At 34.0% G+C, this 25,025-nt stretch overlaps 1 long non-coding RNA gene across 1 annotated transcript; it reads right to left on the minus strand.

The window, feature by feature from the left end:
• Window positions 1-22,713: 22,713 nt before the first annotated feature.
• On the minus strand, window positions 22,714-24,527 carry LOC109169152. The gene is made up of 2 exons (XR_002052179.1): window positions 24,379-24,527; window positions 22,714-23,076 (listed from the first exon to the last, which is right to left on the minus strand). It is a non-coding gene; the product is annotated as an uncharacterized LOC109169152 (long non-coding RNA).
• Between the last annotated feature and the right edge of the window lie 498 nt (window positions 24,528-25,025).

A 25,025-nucleotide genomic window follows, 5' to 3' on the forward strand; every position in this document is an offset into this window, starting at 1 on the left:
TTCACATTTCTCAGTGCAGGTGCAGTTCTTGGGAGGTCTGAGTATGGTCAGCTAATCCCATAGCAACTTTTGCTTTGTAAAATACCCATTCAAGGAGCCATCCCCTTGCTTTGTCTGGTAGATTTCACATAAGATTTCTGAAACCCTAAACAAGTCCTGTTGGCTGAATCTTTTCTTTAGATCATTCCAGATGCCATAAGCTGTATCTATCCACAAAACACTACGCCCAATTGTTGGGGATAGAGTCCGGATAATCCAGGTACAAACAATGTTGTTGCACCTTTCCCAGTTATAATATCTTTCCAGATTATCTTGAGAAGGCTTTTTGATGGTTCCATCAATGAAGGCTACCTTGTTCTTACAAGATAGCGCCATGGTCATAGCCCTAGACCATGTGTGATAGTTCGATCCATCCAAAGGGATGGAAACGAGCTCCAAAGCTGGATTTTTGTTGATGTGCAGATAGTATGGATTGGATTGTGAATTAGGATCGTAGGTTAACTCTAGTATTTTCCCAGTGTGATGCACGGACAAAAATTTATAAATATTACTATAATGTTATGATACAAAACAGAATTAGTTGTATTAAAAATGTAAGCATTGCTATACAATGTAATATTTTATAGTTTTAAAAGTTCATATATATATATATATATATATATATATATATATATATATATATATATATATAGAAGAGCGCTCATATGCGGCGGGGTCTTACGGTGCGGCGGTGCGGTCAAATTCCAGAATACACCAACAGTGTTAACAATATGCACCAACAGTATAATAAAAACACACCCCAATGAAATGTAATAAAACATCACAAAATACACCACAGACTCAAAAATACACACCATATAACTCACCACCCCCAATGGTGTATTTCCGAACAGTGTATGGTGTTTTTACTCACACCTAATGGTGTGTGTTTGGTGATGCAGGGCTCTGTTTACTCTGTTTTGTGTGGTGTATTTCCTAACGTTGATGGTGCATATTTGGTGAACTATTGGTGTTGCCGCACCGTAAGAAATAACCGCACCGTAAGACACTGCCGCACCTGAACCCGCCTCTATATATATATATATATATATATATATATATATATATATATATATATATATATAATGAATGCCGGGAATCGGGGATTGAAAGCAGTGAAAGTCTAAAAGAAAACAGTCGTAATAAATGCAAAATACTCAACAAACCACATTTATTCCATTCAAAGATTATTTCATATATTAATTAATTAATGATTTTGATTTTGATTTTTGAGTACATCTTTAGCAATATTACAAAGGGTGACGAAAGTAGTCAGAGAACCGTCACCGCAAAGGAAAGTTGAAACATCGTTTATGGCATTTTTCCCGCTATCTTCAACTAAAGACGCAAGCTATTTGGTCATCAATTCCTTTGTGGCATCTCTGTTGTTATTAAAATTTTCTCACAATAATTGAAGTGAACCAAAATTAGGATATTAAGGTAAATAAAATTTTGACCACCCGTCAAAATGTGGTAAATTTTTTTGACTATTTTTCAAATGTGTTTAGATGCTAATAAACTTAATTGAAAATATAATTTGGAAAAAGAGTGAAATACACCCTCTAACTTTGTTTAAGAAGTAAATTAAACCCCTGAACTTTTGATAGTTGCAATTAGACACATAACATATTAATTTAGTGTATCAAGACTCAAAACCCTAATTGTGACATGTTATAGTAGGTCAGCACCACCGGTCGCCTTCTCCAGTCGACGAAGACGGCGACCAGTTTGGTCGCCTTTTTCGACGACTTGCTGGTCAATCCCTTGCTGGAATGTTGTTGGAGCTCCACTGACCTGCTATAGCAGGTCACATTTAGGGTTTTGAGTTTTGATGCACTAAATTAATATGTTAATGTGTTTAATTGTAATTTTTAAAAGTTTGAGGGACTAATTAACTTCTTACACAAAGTTAGAGGGTGTATTTTACCCTTTTTCCTATAACTTTTGACTACTTTTTAGGTAGACACTTATAGTGGTTGGAAATCAAGCAATAATTTTTTAGAGTATGTGATGAATTAAAATAAATTTTACTTTTGTCAACATTTTATTTATACATTTAGTTTTAATGTTTTTAACAGTTAAGCTAAGAATAAGTTTAAAATATTCTTACGTGCAAAAGCTTAGAGTTTGTTGAAATAGAGATGGTGTGAATTCATTTTGTTATGAGTTATGAACAATAAATAATTGTAAAAGTAAAAGACTAACATGTCCAAATTTTAAAAAAAAAAAAAAAAAAAAAAAAAAAACTATATTGATTTGAGTATGGCATTATTATGATGTAGTATTACTCAATCTTAGATAAAACAATTGTGAACAATAAAAAGGATAAGCTTTCCATGGATGAACTAAACATTTTTATTAAATGTTAATAATATGGTGTAACTAGTAATTGAACAATTTTTTTTGGTGACAAGTGAAACTCATAGTCACTATCCGAGGGTGTGCATGGAGTAAACCCGCATTGTGTCCCTAGCTGGCAAAAGACTAAACTAGTCTAAATTGGTTGTCTATATTTGACTCATTAAAACCAAAAAGGCCAATGAGTTGTTCCTACTCTGAAATTTAACAATTTTTTCTCCTTTTAAGAGATAAAGGAGGTGAAAAATCAAAATAATTATATAAATTAGATCAGTTCTATACCTTGTCTATTGGGATAATTTGATCATGTGACCACTCATTTGGAATGATAACAGTATGTCGTGTTGCTATATAGAGTTGGAGGAGTTATAATTCATTATAGGGAAATTTTAAAGAAAAAAAATATAATGGCAGCAAGAAATGATGTTAAGAACACAAGCTTAATCACATTTTATTGGATTTATTAAAGCATTATTCCAATTCTAATCAGTTCTTAATGACGTTAAGAACATCCACTGAAATACTAAGAAGCGTGAGGACATAATCCTCAGCATTAGAACAAGGAACTACATCCTTCATGCGATATTTAACCGCCGGCGCATGATGTTTGGTCGTCAACTTCTCTATGGCATCTTCCCCGCTGCCGCCGCGGTCGCCAACAAGTTTCCGGTACGCCTCCGGGCACCTTTCCTTCAGATCATCAATCACTGAAACTGCTTTATCGAGGACGATTATGCTAAACACTGTCACGTCGCCATCGGTGCTGCGGGGATCGGATTCTATGACGGAAGCGCAGAGATCGGGCGCTTGGGTCTCCGCGCAAGCGGTCTGGATTACTAGGGCGTGGCCGTCTGCGGCGGCGGAGAATTGCCGGGGAAGCAAAACGGTGGTGAATAGGAGGAAGGAGAGGAGAGCGAAAACGGAAGGCTTCATTTTGGTTGTGTTTTTTTTTTTGGAGTGGTTATTCATGTGATTTCTATGTCATATATATAGGAATAGTGAGGAGGATCTAATTGTCAGGATTTAAAATTAATAATCTCACTTTTAGCCCACGAGTATTATAATATTATCATATTAAGACTCTGTCTTATAATTTAACTGAATTTAGCCTTATGACTTTGTAAACATTACAACATTTAGTCGTTTGTTATGACTTTTCATTAAATTGCGTAAATTTTTAAGATAATTTGATATTTTATACGGAGTAGTTTTGTTTTTTATTTTATTTGTTGAAAACTGCTTTGATTGACGAGAAAATTTACAATCATTATTCGAATATGTATTATGGGTGAAGTTCAATCGCGTTGTGAACATAGTCGGTAAAAGAGCACAATGAGGTAAATCAGCTTAGGTTGTCACAGCTAACCAGTTCAAACAAAGAAGGTAAACTGCACCCACAAGGGAGTTGAACTTAAAATCTTGTAATTAGGTAGGCTCAATACGAATAAGGATTAATCTGAGTATGTTACAAGTTTAAAGATGCATTCTACCAGAGATGGAGTTAGTATGCGGGCAGTGGGGGCAACTTCCTCGACTCCCCCCACCCCACCCCTTTATATATATATATATATATATATATAGCATTAGATGTCACCATTAGATGTCATATAAAATATATATTTATGTTTAAATTGTTAATAGTTTGAGTAGTTTAGTAGTTGAACTTTATTTTTTATGGAGTTAATGCCCAAAATCGTCCTCGACTATAGTGGTTTTTCTCAATTTCGTCCTAAACGACTTTGGTGACCTAATATCGTCCCAGACTGTTGTGTTTCGCTCAATTTAGTCCCAGATTTTTGTGTTTTTGCTCAATTTAGTCCCTCATTTGTTATTCTGTCCATTTGATGTTAAATAAATAGACAATTCAGTAATTTTATTATTGGCATCTCTTTACTCATAGACATGTGAACTGCGAAATCCCTTTTTTTTTTTTTTTACGAATTACTCCAGAATTACTCCTAAAACTGCGAATATAAAATTTGATTTGCAGGTCTAGGAGTAAATCTGGGTGTAATTCGTACAAGAAAGAGGAATTTCGCACTTCACAAGTTGAAAGTAAAGAGAGATCAATATTGACATTACTGAATTGTCCCTTAATTTAACACTAATTTGACGGAATAACAAATGGAGGACTAAATTGAGCGAAACACAAAAGTCTGGGACGATATTAGGTCACCAAAGTCGTTTAGGACGAAATTGAGAAAAACCACTATAGTCGAGGAAATTTTTGGGTATTTACTCATTTTTTATGTTAAGAAAGTGTATGGTCATAGGTCCAAATCACATTAACAACATTTTTCTTATCTTCACTTGTTTATTTTATCTCTTTTATTCCTTCTCAAGATAAATATTTTTTTAGTCTACTTTTATAAATAATCATTTAATTAACAAATTAAATATTCTTTTAGTCTAGTTTTTATGAATCATTCAATTAATGTAATATATGTTATAATTACTTAGAATAATGGCCATTAAAATATTAGTCCCTTCATTTGCCTTCTATTTAATCAATTGTTATGTTATAGAATTGAAGGGTTGTATGGATTATTATATAAAGAGTTGTAGGCTTAATGAAATGACACACCTACATTGTTGTTATGCTCTAAACTTTGGTGTTCTTCTTCTTCTCCCTTTTCCTCTCTTTACGTATACAAACACAAAAGCATATATATATGAAACTCTGGGCAAACTACCGTGCAATCATCACGCGAGAACCAACGAGTTGATAGGCCAAAACGTAACACGTTATCAGTACAAATCGCCAACATATTCCTCGGTGAACGGCATTGGTTAATTAGTAACGAACAACCACTGTTCGAGAAGTAACCCCGAAGATCTTACAACATTGCAAAGTTGTTGTTCGCACAATGGAGCATGAACCAACATTGTGTATGGTGGATAGTGCAACCACGCATACTATCCTAACGGATATGAGATTTTTTCGTACCTTAAACAAATCAAGGAGTAATATTACTACCATTTCTAATGATCAGGTACAAATAGTGGGCTCCGGAAGAGCATCCATCATCCTCCCTATGGGTACAAAGCTACTAATTGAAAATGCTTTGTTGTACCCTCAATCTAAACGAACCTTGCTGAGTTTCAAGGATATTCGTTCAAATGGTTTCCATATTGAAACCAATACTAAGAACAAAGAGGAGTTCTTGATCATGACTAAGTTGATCACTGGTCAAAAGCGAGAAGTTGAGGAACTTGCCTCTTTATCCTCTGGGTTATATTATACCTATATACAACCCAATGATTCATTTGTTGCACTAACCATGAAACTCAAAAATCCACATTCTTTTTAAATGTGGCATGACCGTCTGGGTCATCCTGGGCAGAATATGATGGGTCGGATCATATCTAATTCTGCTGGATATAACCTGTCGAGATCTCAGGTAATTTCGCCAAATATGTTTACATGTGTGACTTGTGCGAAAGGTAAATATATTGTACGTCCATCGCGTACTAAGGTTGGACATGAATCGCCTATATTTCTACAGAGATTGCAGGGCGACATTTGTGGACCTATTAGCCCACCTTCTGGACCATTTAGATATTTTATGGTCCTTATTGATGCTTCCACTCGTTGGACTCATGTTAGTCTATTATCCACGAGGAACAAAGCTTTCGCTAAATTTGTTGCGAACATTATTGAGTTGAATGCCCAATTCCCAGATTATCCCATTAAATCAATAAGAATGGATAATGCTGGAGAATTCACGTCAACGGCTTTCAATGATTATTGTATGGCCTTTGGGAATCAAAGTGGAGCATCCTGTACCTTATGTCCATACTCAGAATGGCCTGGCCGAGTCCCTGATTAAGCGTATTAAATTAATCTCTAGACCATTACTGCAGAAGTCCGGTTTACCAGTCTCATGTTGGGGACGCGCAGTATTACATGCTACAGCTTTAATACAGATCCGACCCAGTGCATATCATGATTATTCACCCTTGCAACTACTACGTGGTGTAGAACCTAACATTTCCCATCTGCGTGTATTTGGGTGTGCAGTTTATACCCCCATACCACCTACAAACCGTACCTCTATGGGCCCACGGTGAAAACTATGTATATATGTTGATTATGAATCTCCTTCCATCATTAAATACCTAGAGCCCATGACAGGAGATCAGTTTACCGCAAGTTACGCTGACTGCATTTTTTGATGAAGACCATTTCCCAGCATTAGGGGGAGATAAAAGATCTTATTTATCGAAATGCCGGGAAATCTCATGGGATGAAAATGATCTTCAGTATCTAGACCCACGTACTAGTCAAACTGAACTAGAAGTTCAGAAAATTATTAATTTACAAAATTTAGCAAATAACCTGCCAGATGCTTTTACTGATAACAAAGGAGTGACTAGGTCCCATATCCCTGCTGTGAATGCTCCTTCGATAGTTGAAGTCCCCGTGGGACCAAGTATGCACACTCCCCATCGCCAGAAGCGCGAGAGTCCACTTGGTGCAAAAGATTTAAATCCACGGAACACGAGAATTGGTAAAATATCTCAGTCACTCCAGAAAAATGTTAACCGTCCTGAAGACAGCCGTCCCGAAGATGGAGAACCCACTGAACCTGCACGTGCTCTAAATAATACGAACACTGGGATGCGGAACATCCAGATCAAAATATTTTGGGAAATGACGATGATCTGGTTGATGTTAATATAGAAACGACCATAAATTTTTTTAATACAGGAGAAACATATATCAGAGATTAAGTAGTCGTCGACGACACTTTTGCTTATGCAGTTGCCTGTAACATTCCACAAAATAATCTGGATCCAGAACCAAAGTCAATAACCGAGTGCCAGAAGCTCTTTGACTAGTTGAAGTGGAAATAGGCAATTGAGGCAGAGCTCAACTCGCTTAATCAAAGAAAAATTTTTGGTCCAACCGTACTTACTCCAAAAGATGTGATCCCAGTAGGATCTAGGTGGGTATTCGTACGGAAGAGGAATGGAAGTAATGAGGTGGTTAGGTATAAAGCGAGATTGGTAGCTCAGGGGTTCACACAGAGACCCGGAATTGATTTTGATCAAACATACTCTCCTGTTATTGATGACATCTCATTCCGCTATTTAATATCATTGGCAGTAAGTATGAAATTAGATATGCAGTTGATGGATGTAGTGACAACTTACCTTTATGGGTCACTAGATGCTGATATATATATATATGAAAATACCCGAGGGTATTCAAAATTCCAATATGTGGGATAAAGATCGAAACATGTATAGCATCAAACTTCAAAGGTCATTATATGGCTTGAAGCAATCTGGTAGAATGTGGTATAACCATTTGAGTGAATTCCTCCTAAAGAAGGGATATGTTAAAAATGATATTTTTCACTTGTATATTCATTAAGAAGTCATCTAATGGCTTCTGCATTATATCTGTCTATGTCGATGACCTGAACATTATTGGGACGAAGGAAAACCTTATAGAAGCATGTTCATGCTTAAAAGCAGAATTCGAAATGAAAGACTTGGGAAAAACCAAGTTCTGCCTCGGCCTACAGATCGAGCATCTTCCAAATGGAATTTTCATTCACCAAGCCAACTACATTAATAAATTATGGGAGAAATTCTATATGGATAGATCTCATCCCCTTAGCACCCCAATGGTAGTCCGATCTCTTGAAGCGGAAAAGGACCCATTTAGACCTAAGGAGGATAATGAGGAGATATTTGGACCTGAAGTTCCTTACCTAAGTGCTATTGGAGCCTTGCTTTACCTGGCTAATTGCACAAGACCTGATATTGCCTTTTCAGTGAATTTACTTGCTAGATTTAGTGCCTCTCCAACCAGAAGACATTGGAGTGGAATAAAGCATATCTTTAGATATCTCCAAGGGACAAAAGACCTTGGTCTTTATTTTGAAAACAACCAGGACATTACTTTGACAGGGTATTCAGACGTTGGTTATATGTCTGACCCTCATACTGCTAAATCGCAAACTGGTTATGTTTTTCTTTATGGAGGTACAACTATATCTTGGAGGTCCATTAAACAGGCCTTAGTTGCTACTTCATCTAATCACTCGGAGATAATTGCTTTATATGAAACCGCACGCGAATGCGTATGGTTGAGATCACTGATATAGCATATCCATCGCTCATGCGGAACAATGAGCAATGTTGATTCCCCGACTATCCTATATGAGGACAATGCGGCATGTGTTACACAGATGAGTAATGGGTACGTTAAAGGAGGCCTTACTAAACATATTGCTCCTAAGTGCTTTTACCCACATGAACTCCAGAAGAGTAGTGAAATACTCATTGAAAAGGTTCGCTCTAGTGAAAATCTGGCAGATTTGTTCACTAAGTCCCTGCCTACATCCACTTTTGAGAAGTATGTTTATAAAATTGGGATGCGGAGGCTAGGAAGACTGTTGTCTTCAGGGGGAGCGATAAACTCGGTCCAGGTGACTTTTAAATCTTGAAGATGATGCCCGGAAGGCTTATGGTTGTACTCTTTTTCCCTTAGCTAAGTTTTTCTCCCACTGAGTCTTTCTTAGGCTAAGGTTTTTAACGAGGCAACCGATGCAACACATGTTTGATACTACATGTACTCTTATCCTCGACTAGGTTTTTCCCACAGGGTTTAGCGAGGTTTTTAATGAGGCATGAGTATAATTATTTAATGGCCAAGGGGGAGTGTTATAATTACTTAGAATAATGGGCATTAAATTATTAGTCCCTTCATTTGCCTTCTATTTAATCAATTGTTATGGTATAGAATTGAAGGTTTGTATGGATTATTATATAAAGAGTTTGTTAGTGTTTTGAGTCTAAAACCCCAACATGTAATTGGCAAAATTATTATGGCAAATTAGATAGGTTTTCTGTTTTAGAGTCTGTCAGAGTTTGAAGACTGAAGTTCTGATTGATCAGATATTCCGACAGAGCGTCTCAGAATTAAAACCGTTGGAGATCATCTATTGAAGACGCGTATGAGCTGGCAAACGCGGTTTTGAGGTGATATTTCAAGAAAGAATATCAGTAAATCATATCTCCTTAGGTATGGACGAAATCTCCTTAAAGAATCAAGATTGATTAGCTATACAAGTCCTACCTTTTACAAGCAGAGCTATTTGTGGAGAGAATCAAAGACAAGAAGTATTTATGCATACAAGCCTTCACAAGTTAGGGTTGAATGCCTTGAAGCCAACACTCTCAATACTAAAAAAAATACACAGCTCTGGCTATTCCATTCCTTCTCAAGAAATACAGTTCATGGTGCTTAAGAAGATGAACTTGAGAAGAATCAATCATGCTTAAACCAGTAAACGCGAAGATCACTCAGTTGTGGGAACAACGTGGGACTGCGTCAGTGAAGCGGACTGCATCAGAGTTAGCGCTCCATTGAAGGGATTTCATTGGACCTCTGGATGCGCGGCTCTCCGACTTCAACAATCCACTAAACCTCTGTAGACTGGGTATTGACCTTGTGTGGGCACTTGGGTGAGATCCTTTTTCTATACCGTTGTACATTGGATTATGAGTTAGTGGATTGGACGCATCGGTGATCGTCACCCAGACGTAGATACACACTATATCGAACTGGGTAAACAATATTTTGTGTCTTTTACTTCTGTTTGATTTAATTTCCGCACTAAGACTATTCACTGATCTACTGACTGATCTACGACAGTGCTAAGTCAATCACTCAAATAGAATCATACTGAAATATTATCTAGACACCCTAATAACACGAATACAGAAATTATAGAGTTGAAGGCTTAATGAAATGACACACCTACATGGTTGTTATGCTCTAAATTTTGGTGTTCTTCTTCTTCTCCCTTTTCCTCTCTTTACGTATACAAACACAAAAGCATATATATACGAAACTCCGGACAAACTACCGTGCAATCATCACGCGAGAACCAACGAGTTGATAGGCCAAAACGTAACAATATACAAGTTTATATTATACTTCATTGTATTCGAATTAATTTAGAAAAACATAAAGTTGATCTAACTAAAAAAATTAAATTAAAACGTATTTATGCGTATAGTATTATTCAAATTATTTTATCTAATTGATTAGTCTTCATATGCTGTCATAAATATTTTCACATTGTCACCCCACTCAAGTATATTAAAAATTCCAAACATGTTGAATAGTTAATATTGATACATACATTACAAATTTATACAATGTACTTATTACTAATACTAGTTTTACACGCGCATTGCGCGAATAAGTTAATGCCCAATGTTTATAATTAAATAAATATTTGAAAGTATATCAATGCAAGATTATATATGAGAAATTCATACATAAGTAATTTAATATCGAATTTGTTTATTTAAATATGTAACTCATAATATATATATACAATGTAATATAGGAGATTCATTATAATTGCTACTAAACTTTTTTTAAATAGTAACCAAGTATTTTTGTTGCAAAGGGTTCTAATATATTTAATGAATGCACATATATACAAGATCAATGAATGAATCAACGGTACCAGTCATTTAGGTGTTTCGCTCAGTGTTCATTTAGTTCAACCATTATTGTTGAATAAATTATTATGGATAAAGAAATTCCTAATTTAAAGAATTTAGATGTAGTAAAAATTTAAAAATTTTAATTATAATGTAACCCAAATATATTGGACGATTGGTAAATATGATGTAATCCAAAGATCAAAATGCTAAAGAAAGTGTTTGGTTATTCAACAGTTTGAAGCAACAATTTGTTCCAAACCACTGAAAATATAAATATTACAATTTACAATATTTTCACTTAACACTTTTAGAATGATTTCCTCAAAACACATCTGATCTATATTTAAAAAAAAAAAAAAGTTTACTGTAAAGCTATTTCGACTCCTTGAATAACAAGAGCCAGTTTTGTTGGTTCACTGCTTGCCCATCAATGAATGAGCAAGCTTAATTTTTAAATTGGAGCCTTAAGGCTCCGTTTATAGGAGCCTCAAGGCTCCCATGCCCATTTTGCCACCAATGTGAGAAAAATGGCAAAATTAAGGGGAGCCGAACGTTCGGCTCCCCATATGTTTTATTTTATTATTTTATTTTATTTTATTTTATTTATTTTATTAAATTATTATTATTTAAAAAATAATAATTATTGTTGTTGTTGTTGTTGTTGTTATTATTATTATTATTATTATTATTATTATTATTGTTATTATTATTATTATTATTATTATTATGTATACCCATAGGTCATTTTACATGTTATTCTAAATAATTAATTTTTTTTAAAATATCTTTTTATCAATCGGTTGATATAATTCGCTGTCAAATTCGCTAATATAATCTGCTAACGCTAATCGCTAACTGCTGATTATCAAACAAGGACATTGCGAGGTAGTTTCCCACTTCAATTTGTTGTGTGATTTAAATACTCTCTTTGTCAACAAATCCCTCAAGTAGTTAATATGATTGACTTAATTATATATATTTTTTTAATTTTTTATGGTATTAATAAAATACTTGGTAAATAAATATATAACATTATTTTGTATTATAACTTTGATATTTAATTAAGAAATAGTGCACAAAAAAAGATAATAGACAATGTAATAAATATAATCAATTGATGAATTTGAATGTAAAGAATATTTTTTACATTGGAGAAAAATAAAGACAATATAACTAATGAAATTATTTCTCTTAATTAATTTATTGATAATGAATAATTTTTTTTTTGAAGAAAGACATTGTAGGGACAATTTAACGAATATAATTAATTGATGAATTTGAAAAGAATTTTTATATTGGAGAAAAATAAAGACAATATAACTAATAAAATTATTTCTCTTATTTAATTTATTGATAATGAATAATTTTTTTTTTGAATAAAGGCATTGTAGACACATAATTCTAAATTAAAGAAATGCATATGTATTATTTTTTGTTGCAGCTACTAAATTATTATTGAATTGAATTTAATAAGAGTAAAATAGAGTACTAATTATGCTAACTTTAATTGGGATGAGGTTCGAACCTAAGACATTTCTTATTGAAATCAATAAGTAAGTTAAGAGTACGAAGGACCTTGTGGTCCAATGGTACCAGGTTGCTCTCCTATGTGGGAGGTGGCGGATTCGAATGATTCATTTAGGATAAATTAGAAAATATCAAGAAAAAATTAAAATCTGATCAATCTGAACCATTCAGATTGATCAGTGACACACACACAATGATCAATCTGAACCGCCAAGCCATCTAGTTTACCAGTCGTCGTTATATTATAGACCGCGGTGCACGTAAAAAACGGCGCCATTTCTTTAAGTAAAGAAACGGCCCGCCGTTAGAGTTAACGGAGTCCGCTTGTTTGGTGTATTAAACACCAACTGACACTATAGTATATCTAAACCGACACTGCAGTTATATCAAAATGATACTGTAGTTATAGTGAAATGAAACTGCAGTGTATATAAAATGAAACTGAATAACATTTCACATATTTGAGTGTATATTGTACAATGAAGTTGTAATTATATCAAAATGATCATGTAGTTGTGTTTTAATGAAACTATAGTGTATATAAAATAAAATTAAATAACATTTTCACATATTTGAGTCTATAAATATCGAATGAAACTATAGTTATATCGAAATGAAACTGTAGTTGTGTTGAACTGAAACTGCAATGTATACAAAATGACGACACTGAATAACAGAGTTACTTTTTGCAAAAGGGTGCGAAACGGCGGAAACAAACACTGTTTATTTTCATTTAAAAAAAAAAGACGCGCGGTGCATAATCGATTATGCACCGCGGTGCATAATATAATTTGCCTAGTTTACACACACACATCCACTGTGGGCTCTTGCGGCCCAACCAAGCCTACCTTACCAAAGCCCATCAATTAGCGGGTCACGAAAACCAACACATCCACTGTGGGCTCTTGCGGCCCAACCAAGCCTACCTTACCAAAGCCCATCAACTAGCGGGTCACGAAAACCAATGTCCCATCCCCTGCCATTCCACTTTTCGCAAATTATGCCCTGGACCCGTGCATTGTGGACACGAGTTCAAAACGACGTTATTTTTAGGGAAAACGCTTCATTCCAGTTTTAAAAAAAAATTGATTTTGTCTCAGCGTTAATAGCGTTATTCGTTTGTGCCATTATGAATGTACAGTTATGGAATTATGAATGTACAGTTATGGAATTGTGAATGTAAGTTATAAAATTATGAACATAAAGCTCTGACATTATGAACTTACAATTATGAACATATAGTGATAGAATTATGAACATAGAGCTCTAAAATTGTGAACATGGAGCTTTGAAAATTATGAATTTACAGTTATTGAATTATGAATGTACAGTTACGGAATTATGAATGTACAGTTATGCAATTATAAATGTACAGTTATGAAATTATGAATGTACAGTTATGGAATTATGAACACAGAGCTCTGACATTATGAACTTACAATATGAACATATAGTGATAAAATTATGAACATAGAGCTCTAAAATTGTGAACATAGAGTTTCGAAAATTATGAATTTACTGTTATTAAATTATGAATGTACAGTTACGGAATTATGAATATACAGTTATGCAATTATGAATGTACAGTTATGAAATTATGAACACAGAGCTCTGACATTATGAACTTACAATTATGAACATATAGTGATAAAATTATGAATATATACTCCTATAATAAAGTGATCTGAAATTAAAAAAAAAAAAAAAAAAAAAAAAAAAAAAAAAAAAAAGTGAAAGAGAACGGCACCGTTCCCATGCTGGATACGGGTCCATAGCATAACGATTGTCCACTTTCATTGTAGGCTAACATGACCTGTCAGCTTGATTCGCTTAACTAGTTATGACAATTCTATCTTTGAAGAGATTTCGACGTGTGTTCCCCTCTAGCGCTATAAAAGTCAAGTTCCATATCTTAGAAGGGACTTTTGGACTAAACACCTTAATATACTTGCTGGTCGTACTAGAGGCTACCAACCTTGCTTGCTTATAATCCTATAGTGTACTAAGGGTCAAATTATACTGTGGACCGTGGTCTATAATGCATTATGGTTCAGGCATCAAATATACATTGCAGTTTCATTTCAACACAACTATAATATTATTTTGATATAATTACAGTTTCGTTGGACAATATACACTCAAATATGTGAAATTGTTATTAAGTTTCATTTTATATACACTATAGTTTCATTTCAACACAACTACAGTTTCAATTCAATTGTAGTTTCATTTGATAATATAATAAAAATAATACGTGAAAGAATGTTAGTTTAGATACACTATAGTGTCTGTCGCTTTGGACCATACATAGTCCACAAAGCTTTGTGGATCGCGATCCACGGTATAATTGCTGGTACTAAGGCCTTTCATCTATATAATCACTCTAGCTCATTTCATCCATTATCTCTAATATTCTACATATACACATACCATATATATAATCGCTCTAGCTCATTTCATCCATTATCTCTATTATTCTATATATACACGTACCATATATTCCGTACACCATTTATGCTATCACACACAAAATGATTATGTAGTAGTATATGGTACATATGGGTTCCATTTCCACTTGTAATTTGTAAATTTTCAAGAGTCTGTTAAATGCATCAATTTGAGTTTGAATTGATTTGACTTTATACTCTCCTAATTGAGCAAAAGAATATTATGGTCCAGTTTAATTTTAGAAATGGGCCTGACTTTACGTGGTTCATCACGGCGTTAACCTTTACAGGCTGAGGTCTGTTAAATGGGCTATTATTCATCAATTTATTATGGGCCTGAGCCATTTAAGATGGGCTTTGCACATTCAACAAAATGTCATGCAATGGCAAATTATACAGTGGACCGTAATCCACAATGCATTGTGGTCTAGACATCAAATATGCAGTGCAGTTTCATTTCAATACAATTACAATATCATTTTGATAAATAACTATAGTTTCGCTGAACAATATACACTCAAATATGTAAAGTTCTTATTCAGTTTCATTTTGTATACACTGCAGTTTCATTTCAACACAACTACAGTTTCATTTTAATTCAATTGCAGTTTCATTTGATAATATAATAAAAATAATACGTGAGACAATATCAGTTTAGATACACTATAGCGTCTGTTGTTTTGGAGCATAGTCCACAGTATAATTGCTCGTTATACCATGGACAATGATCCATAATTTGGGAAGTGTGGTGGAGTGGAAGAGACTCATCCATCGTTAACCAAACATCTTAGATATGGAGTAGACTTAAATCTTCATGAATCCGTGAGACGCTCTCATACAAATTGTTTTCCCAAAAAGATAAACCAATCGCAAGGGGGAAAAGCAAACCAAAACCAAAATAATTATATTACTCTAAATCAAATGATGTTTTTTTTTTTTTTTAGTGTAAACCACGGGATATCTCAGATTTATCTCTGCTCGTCTCGGTAATCTTGAAAATCGTCTCATGAAAAAGCTTATTTGCCACTTGAACTACTTTTGAGTTCTAGATAAAAGGAGTTACAAATGCTTCATAGGCGATTGAAAAAAGAAATGGAAGCAAGAGACAATAGTACGTCATCGCGTGGATCGCGATCATAGTCTAAAAATGACGTCATTTCGCATAAATTTTTTTCACGCAACTTATTGCAACATACATTTTTATAACTCATAATGTACATTATTCTAACTCATAAAATACATTATCTTATTCCGCCCAGAAGTTTCATTATTTTAACACATATTGTAAATTATTCTACATAAATTACATTATTCTAACACATAATGTGTATTATTTTAACATATAAAAGTACTTTATTCTAACTTATAATATACATTATTTTAACTCATAAAATTTCAACGTCGTTTTGGACTGTGATCTACACAGTAGCTGTATAATTTGCCAACAAGAGAGGAGTGGCCAACTAATCAACACAAGCTCGGCAACACTAATTATTGGTATAATTTCCATGACAGCATTATTGGTATCCTAATTAATTAATGATTTTGAGAACATCTTTAGCAATATTAAGAAAGGTGAGGAGAGAATCATCACCGTCACGGCAACCTGCAACATCGTTAATGGCATTCTTTATGCTATCTTCAACCGAAGGCACAAGCTGTTTGCTCTTCAATTTCCCTATGGCATCTCCGGCATCCCCAACAAGCTTCCTGTACGCCTCCGGGCATCTTTTGTCCAGACCGTCGGCGGCCTCCCCCAACGCCTTATCGAGGACGATTATGCTAAATACTCTCACGTCACCGGCGGCGCTGCGGGGATCCGATTTTATGACGGAAATGCACAGACCGATCGCTTTGGTCTGCGCGCAAGCGATCTTAATCACTTGTGTGCCGTTCTGGAAAACTGCGGCGAAGGAGATTTGTAGGAGAAACAAAATGATGGATAGTGGTGTAAGCAAGGAAACTTCATTTTTGGTTGTGTTTTTGGTGTGATTATTCATGCGTTTTCTTTGTGTATACATAAGTTTGGAGTCCACGTCCATCCTTACAAAAACCAGATTTTATGCACTCCTACGCGCACAACGGGTGGCTGTTTTTTTTTCAAATTATTATTATTATTATTATTATTATTTAATCTTATTTATTTTTAATTTTTAATAAATAAAAAATATTTTTTTAAAAAATAAAATAAGGACACGTGTCAACACCGTATTGATTTAACCTGATAAACAAGTCAAATTGGACTTAATTGAACTATTTTACCGGTTTAGGGGACTTGAATGGAGCTTTTTTCACTTAGGGTACCATGCTGTCGGAGTAAAGGATCGTCAACAAGGGCGTTCTAGTGCGTTGTAGATTCTTATCCAAGACTTGTATCATTTGATGATGCCATGTGAATCGCTAGAAACATGTGAAGTGTATGGCTAACCCAATAACGAAAGTTTCGTAAGGGGACTGGAGCAGGATACCACGAGACAAAAGATCTACTTTCTAAAGAAATTCGATTCGGAACTCTTATATGTCCAAGGTTCAATATTGAAATAATTTCAGAGGTTTTCCCTGACTTTGTCAGTGTTAACAAACAATTCGAAAGACCTACTTACAGTGGTAGTATCTATACAGATTTTCGACTGAAGATAACTACCAATGCAACCATTAATATGATTATTCCAACTATATTGAGCATCATACATATAACGATTATAGTAGGGATCTTCACTCGTAAAGCACACACTGAAATATATGATTTTATGAAGTTCATATGCATATTCTATGGGATTAGCATAATCTATAGTTTTGATTATGTGGATTATAAATTATCCTTTAGTAGTGGACCCTTGATTTAGCTAGCTTTAGCATATATATAGATTTTTTTTAGAAAATCTAAATCATGGCTGCTATCATAGAATGTGAATTAACGAAGCTTGGTTTCAACAGGAGCAATTACTTAGAAGTCCGCGAGCAATGAGGCCTTGAAAGCTAAAAGCCCTAATTTTTCCCCTCTTTCTCGCCATTCCTGAAAATGACTCCTATGCCTTATAGAAATCCCTGAAGGATAGTTTTTGACTTGCAAATATCTCTTGCCCTTCCTCAGACACATTTTGACTGACTTAACTTGAGATTTCAAGATTTTAAAGTCAGTGACTGATTATAATTTGGCTTACACAAATTTGTATCCCAATTTAACTCTGCACCCGTACCCGAAACAAAACGTTGCTCAATCATGTAACGCCAAGAGGGGTCGAGAACCAGGTCGCGATAGGGATCAAGGTCAAGGTGGCAACAATAACTCCCGAAACCATAATACACAACAAAATGATCCAACTCGTCGAGGACAACCACTTTCATAGAATTAGAACTCTGGCCCATCAGCAAGTCTGCTTCAAGTGCGGGTGTACAAGACACTAATCAAGTACGTGCCACACCCATAGCATTTTGTTGAAAACTACCAAACCGATGGTAAAAAAACGATAATGAAAAGCACAAGGTTGAATCCAACCATATTGCATTGCCTGAAGCAAACACTCTTGTTGGTAATAATGTTGATCCACTGAAACATAAGTTCAATGTTTGATCATTATCTACAAACCTCTAACTTCTTCTTGTCATTGTTGATAAGGTTTTCTTTGAAGGCTCCAGTAGAGCTACACTTTTACTCCATTAATTTCGAAGACATTAAGTCAATAGGTTTCCATGATGAAACCTGAAATGTTAAAATACCTTATCTTACCCTACTTCGATTAAATATCATTCATCCGATGAGTAGAAATGTGTTACTCATTTTTCATAATCGTAAAAAAGATGGGTATGATCTAGTACCATATGAATAATGCCCAATTCCCGGGGTATTCTATTCACTTCATCAGCTTTTGATGATTACTATATGACATTGAGCATTAAGGTGAATCATCCTATACCTTATGCCACACCTGAAATGGTTTAGCTAAAGTTTCTAATTTCAGTTGCTTGCTAGGCCATTATTTTTTCAAAACTCCAATGTGCCGAATACTTGTGGGAAAATGCAGTATTCACGCTGCTATTTTTAAATATTTCGGCACACTGCATATCCTTATTCCCCCTTACATCTAATACGTGGTTTTCAAGACAAACATTTCCCAAATCTGCGCTTCTATTCTTAAAATGCAGTCCAATCTATTACATAACCACCATAATATATCCATCTAAACCTCTATCTGTTGTCTCCAATATTTAAAGCCCCTGAGAGAGACGCGATGGATACGTTGACTGCATGAAGATCGGTTCACGGCATTAGGGGGAGATATAATCAAAATTTAAATTGAATGTCGAGAAATTTCATGAAACGAAATGATCTTCAAAAAAATTTTAAATCCACGTACCAATTAGATTGAACCGAAAGTTCAGAAAGAAATCTGCCAAATAAATCTATTTCATAAAAAGAGTGACTAGGTCCTATACATATTCCTCAAAATTGGACCATATATATCTATCGATACTCCTTGACGCCAGAAGTGCGGGAGATTCATTGGGATAGAAAATAAAGAATCCACAAACAACTAGATCTAATAAATAATCTTTGTCACTCTTGAAAATCTTAGAACTCTTGAAAAATCTTAAAAAGTTATATCTTTAAGACGATCGTCCAGACGATGAGAAAAATCCAGTAAAATTATAGGTGCACCAAATAATCATTATATTGGATTGTGGAACAACCAGATATAAATATCCTTGGGAAATGGCTATAATCTGGTTAACTTCGAAAATTACTTTATATATATATATATATATATATATATATATATATATATATATATATATATATATATATATATATATATATATATATATATATATATATATATATATGAGAAATTCTTGAAAAATGTTATAAGTTGTTGACAACACAATTCTCTTCAAATTGCTCATAGTATATGACAATCTGGATCCAGAACTAGGTGCCAGAAGCGCCTAGATTGATTAACATATAAAGGAGCAATTAAAGGCATATTTATAGCTCAACTTGCTAATATATTCCTTTTATGAACCATTGAAGTATTAACCCTGTAGGTTTCAAATGGTGTTTGTGTGAAGGAAAAACAAGAATGATAAGGTGGTGAGATATAAAGCGAGTTTGTAACCTAAGGGTTGATGCAGAGACCCAGAATCAAGTATACTCTCCCATGATAATATCATTATATTAAAAGTTCCGCTACATAATTGCAGAATAATTCTAGAAATGCAGCTTATTAAAGTCATGACCTAGAAATCATGGGTCATTAGACCCTAATGTTTATCTGAAAAATCCTTGATGGATTTATAATTCGAAAAAATGAAATAAAGTAAATATCGCAACATGATTGTTGTTGAAATACAAATGCATTACTTAAACTTAAAATAGTAAAGCAATTGATTTAGTAATTTCCTCTTAAAATAGAAAATTATAGAAATGAATATGTACCATTAGGTACTTATTAAGGGGCTTATTGTAAAATAAAGGAAAATGAAAATCAAGTATTATCTCGACCTGTCGATCGAGCATTTCCTTAAAAGGAATTTCACACACTAATTAGAAAATGTCCAAATAATCTCTCAAAATAAAGGACCCATTTTTTAAAGGATAATTCAGGACCAGAAGTTCGCTGCTTCAAAACGTCATTTTTAAATACCTTTTCTTTTAGACCGAAAATTCCCAAATTCGCATCTTATTTTTGTAATTTGTAAAGAGTGATTTGGTGATTCTTCTAGGAAGAAAAGGAAATGATATCCATTAATATCCTTAGGGCACAAAATACGTCTTTCGAGAAGACATTTGAATATTGACATTATGTTAAATGCCATGACCTGAATTGATGATACCTGAATTGATATATTATAAATCAATTTAAGCTTTAAAGCATCTTAGGTCTAAATTAAAGGATAATACTTGTTCTTATAGATGTACTTTGTATATTTTCATCTCATCATTACTTTACTATATATGCTCTCGCTTTGTCATAGCGACTGTTAAGTTATGAGATGAGATAAAGGAATAGAAATTCAAGGTACAAATATTCATATTGATGCTTTTTGACATGAAGTCATCATACTTGGCACAAATAAAAACGTATATAGTTTTCATGATATAAAATATCTTGATCCACATGAACTCCAGAAGAGTGATAAAATATTTGTCCAAAAAATTTGCTCCAGTGACAAGTCAGCAAATGTATACCTACAAAATATCTATAAGATTGATATGCATAGTTAAAGAAAATTATTATATTTTAGGGGGATCAACAAAACAAAATATCAACTATAAATAATTTTATTGGTCCAAATGATCATGAGAAAATATGATAAATTTTGATGACAATCTTGAAGATTGTACCATATCCCTTCTCTACACCCTTTTGAAACAATGATTTTACTTTAAGCAATGTAGAATTTGAAGATTGTTATCCTCAAGGGGAGACGAGAAGTATATTCACTCGGGTCAATCCTGTAGATTGGGTCTTAAACGGACTAATAGTTATACTTTTGCAGCATATACATACCATGTACTCTTTTCCTCACTAGGTTTTTCCATTGGGTTTTTCTAGTGTGGTTTTTAGCGAGGCATGAGTATGATATAGCAATGTCAATGGGAAAAGTTGGAAATAAATATTTGAATAGACGAACCCCGAAATCCTGAAGATTATGCCTTGAAGGCTTATGGTTGTACTCTTTTTCCCTTATCTAACTTTTTCCCACCGGGTTTTCTTAAGTTAATGTTTTTAATGAGGCAACCAATACAATATATGAGTTTTAAATATCATGTACTCTTTTCTTCAACTAGGTTTCTCCCACGTGGTTTTCCTAGTGAAGTTTTTTAATGAGGCATGGATATATTTACCCATAAATCTTACACTCTTTTCTTGTCTAGGTTTTTTCCCACAGGGTTTTCCTGTAAGTTTTTAATGAGGCAAGATTATGGCAAAATAATGTCCAAGGGGGAGTGTTGTAAAATTTAATTATGGACATTATTCTAGCATTAATGATATGATTGGTAACAGCTTTATATTTATGGTATGATCTTCTAATAGCTGTTATATATATTGATGTAATGATGTACAGAGTTGAATAATGAATAAGAAATCTCTTTCCTCTGTTCTTTATTCTTTATTTTTCTTCTTCCTGTTTTTACTGTTCTTCGCGAGCTAAAGGCCTGCAAACAACTTGCAATACAACCGTTTTCTTATTATTTGATTGTTTGTGTGTGTAGGGCATTGAGAATCTCTCCAAGGTTGTGTGATGGATGTTTTTTCCACATGCAAATTAGTAGTGTGAAAGTCCTGAAATGATTATGGAAGACCTTTGAACATTTAGTAAAAGTAATCATTTAATAAAAAAAATATTGAACTATTATTAGTACGGAAAATTATACAGACAATGCACAAAATTGCAATTCTTACAATTAAATGCATTTAGTAATCTTTTGAAGGAAAAAAAATACATTACCAAATGTATTAATAATCAATAAAAAAAACACATCTAGCCTTAATTTGTTTTTTTTTTTTTAAATAATTAACTTACTTCAAAATGCATTAAGATTATATAAATATTAAATAACCCCAGTGATAGTGATATATACAATAATGTGGCGACAGATTTCTAACATTTCAATAATTGACCAAATTACAAAAATGCACAGAACACTTAATCCCAGCTGCACACGGCGGAAAATGAGATTACTGGCTTCAGTATTGCATTCATAAGTCTACTATTAATCCTATAAATAGTCAGAATTGCACACAAATAAGATTCCTTAATGCACAATATCACTATCATTCAAAACGCACAGGAATACATACTTTTAAATTCACAAATGCACAGAAATAGCATGTACGGTCACACAGGGCATTCAAAATAGCCTTTGAAAGTGTCCTGCGCCAATTCTGATTTGTATTACTGTCAAATAATAAAGAAGTGTAAGTATCAAAATATGTAGATCATTGTTAAACAACCGACCGCATAACAAAAAATAAATTTATATACCAAGCAATACATTTCCACAGTTTTAATATGTTTAATATGTTTAACAAACCCCATACGCCAAATAAATTCATATCCCTGTCCACTTCTTCGACTGTAAATTCATACTATGTCCCATCTCCATCTTGGTTATCCTGTCTTGATTCTTGCCGCGGTGGTTCAACAAAATCGTCATCAGTGTTTTGCCTAACCGTACCCTCTCGTGGTTGCTTCTTGGGTTTTTGATTCCTTGTTGCAACTGCTCAATACAAAACGCGTACAAAAATAAGAACCAAAGAGCTCACCACTAGGAAAAAAAAAACTAAGAATCAAAATACTCTATCCCACTTGTGCACACACAAAATATATATTAAATGTATTCAAAAATTGGTTAACTATTTCATGTTAGACACAAAACTTATTTCAGTTGCACAGAGAAACCACCTCTTACTGCACATATTACCCCATACCACATCCAAACAAAACTCAATTATGTAATCTGTTAATTTCTGAAATGCACATTTTAGCTAGTAATGCTTAGTCATAAAAAACAGAATGCACAAAAAAAAAAAAAAAACTCAGTAAATACAACACATCTAAAACAAGAACATTAAAAAACTTACTTCAAAAGTGTTTAAGTTTTCATTACCGTTTAGAAACACCTTAATTAGCATAATTAATTGTAGTAAAACAAGAATCGACTCTAGGCTCAGGTTTATGTTTGTTTCTCGTGATACTGTTTGCATAGAAAATTACAGATAATATTCCATCTTTTTCTCCAGAAAGAAAGTCAGCAAATTGCATGGTAAAAAGTTGACACTGTTAATTTAATATTTTTTTTAAAGGAAACGACCCTTACAAATTATTCAACACTAGGGCCACCATTCTTGAATCATCTAAATGGTATTGCCATTACTATAATGACAAGGAAGTCAAATATTGTGGATTCATTGGCTCAATTTGGTTGGCAGTCGGATTTCTCTTGCTAATCTTCTATATTTCGCTTATATATTTGTTGCACAACAACCACACTCATTCCAGCACAAATTAGCGCATCCCACATGCACAACACAATAAGGTAATATGCTCAATATCACAACAACAAAATGCACACTATCAAAACAACTAAATGCACAAAATATCCGTTCACTGTGTCATACATTTTTACCCAATTACTTATTTCGGTTAAGGTTCTTGCTGTAGTCAAATAAGTTGATGTATTGGGCAGTACGGTTTCACTTGCTAAGGTTCTATAATCCCATCCCCATGACCGGCGTCTCGTATTCAAAACCATTACAAAAAAAAAAAAAAACAAAAAAAAAAAAAACAAAAAAAAAACAAAAACCAGTGTAATCTGCGCCGTCTCTACGCTGTCGTACCCAACCCATCGCTACTCCCACGGAGTGACATTCAGTCGACACCACCCACGCCCAAAAGCGGCATTTTTTATTCAAAAAAAAAAGGGAAAAACAAACAACAACCCAAATAAAAACAATCATTAAATTCCAGTTTCCCTTACAACAAAAAAAAAAAATTAATTAATTTGGTCTCAGATTCTTACGGATTCTAGTCGTCGCTTCCCTGGATGCAGTCCATTGACTTCTCCTAGGTGTACTAGCCCCCTACTCTTCACGGCTTTGTTTGGTTGTGCAAGAGATTTGGTTGAGTTGGATGTGCAATGCTGAAACCTCACCATCACAATCAGTGTTTTAACCCTAAACGAAGAGGCACGCGTTTTTCGCTCCTTCCTTTTCCGTCAATGCACATTTAATTTCCCATTTACCCTTTTACCCCCAACCATAATTACTTGTACCGTTACTACCATATTTAGTGGGCTTTTAATTTCTCCTATTGTGCAATATTAGCCGTTTGATTATCTAATCCGGCGGATCAGAAAAATTCACAATCTTCACCTAAGGCTATATCCTCACTTGATCTCCACCTATATATAGGGAAAATCATATTTTTGGTCCCTCAATTAGTACCCCATTTACAATGTTATCTTTACTTTTCAATTTTGACAAATTTGGTCCCCTCAATTAGTCTGACGTTAGTCAATTTAGTCCTTCTGTGAGTGAATCACCCTTAACTCTATTTAGACTATGGGTATAATTGGAATTTCACATAGCAGTGATTATTTCTACCCAATTTCTTCGCCTTTGACATCTTTCTTCCAGCTTTCTTTCTTCCACAAGCTTTCTTAGACGA

The sequence above is a fragment of the Ipomoea nil genome, unplaced genomic scaffold (genome assembly GCF_001879475.1).
Source record: "Ipomoea nil cultivar Tokyo-kokei standard unplaced genomic scaffold, Asagao_1.1 scaffold3251, whole genome shotgun sequence".
Taxonomy (NCBI): Eukaryota; Viridiplantae; Streptophyta; class Magnoliopsida; order Solanales; family Convolvulaceae; genus Ipomoea; species Ipomoea nil.